Source organism: Myotis brandtii, unplaced genomic scaffold (genome assembly GCF_000412655.1).
Source record: "Myotis brandtii unplaced genomic scaffold, ASM41265v1 scaffold64, whole genome shotgun sequence".
Taxonomy (NCBI): domain Eukaryota; kingdom Metazoa; phylum Chordata; class Mammalia; order Chiroptera; family Vespertilionidae; genus Myotis; species Myotis brandtii.
Window position 1 is genome coordinate 507,212 of NW_005370460.1, and position 855 is coordinate 508,066.

An 855-nucleotide genomic window follows, 5' to 3' on the forward strand; every position below is an offset into this window, starting at 1 on the left:
CCACTTGTCAGACAGGACTCGGAGAATCAGCCAGCTGAGTGGTTGATTCACAGGAGCTGTGGCCAGACGGCTGTGATGGAGCGGGGTGTCCACCAGCCCCGCTCAACGCGAGGAGAAAAGGATCTTGTCATTCATGCTTTGTCACCGCGGTGTTTCCATCTTCTCTCTGAGAGCAGCAAGCAAGGTCTCCTAAAATGCTTGGCTGCAACCAACAGCGGTCCTGTGGCGCTTCCCAAGCAGCGGCTGCTTCCCTGCCACCCCTGGGGGGCCACGCTGGGGATTCAAAGTGATAGGGGTTTATGATCTGATAGAGCAACTGAATTAATCTGAGATATAATCATATTAGTTTGAAATCCTGAAGTGCACATGCGTATAGGAATAGAGGGTTAAGTTTTTTTCTTTTCTAAGTTTCATTTCTCAGGCCGGTGCCCCTGCATCTCCCTCTGATCACAGGCAAAGTGATTGGGGAGGTGATTCTGCTGCGGACAAGGTGCACTGTGCCCAGCGCGCAAGCAGAACCGTTACGCATGGTCAGGCTGACCCCACCAGGAGCCAAGCTGTCACCTCATCGCCTGACAACCAAGAACAATGGTTGGATTCTGCTGACCCCAGGACTGCATGCCGCCGCATACGTTCTGTTAACGTAAAAAAGCCATTGAAACCTGTAAAGAATTTTTGTGAGTTTATTTGAGCCAAACTGTCGACATATGCCAGGAAGCAGAACCTCAACGAATTGAGATAATGCTCCGGAGAATGGCGGGGTTACAATTGTATTTATACATTGCAATCAAAGGAGGGACATAGGTGAGTTACATGAAATTCATTGGTGACAGATTAAGGAGGAGGGATAAAGCA

The 855-nt window shown here is 49.6% G+C and overlaps 1 long non-coding RNA gene across 1 annotated transcript in view; it reads right to left on the bottom strand.

The window, feature by feature from the left end:
• Positions 1-855, bottom strand: part of LOC106723774 — a 23,053-nt gene that overhangs the window by 9,724 nt on the left and 12,474 nt on the right. The gene's annotated exons all lie outside the window — the stretch shown is intronic.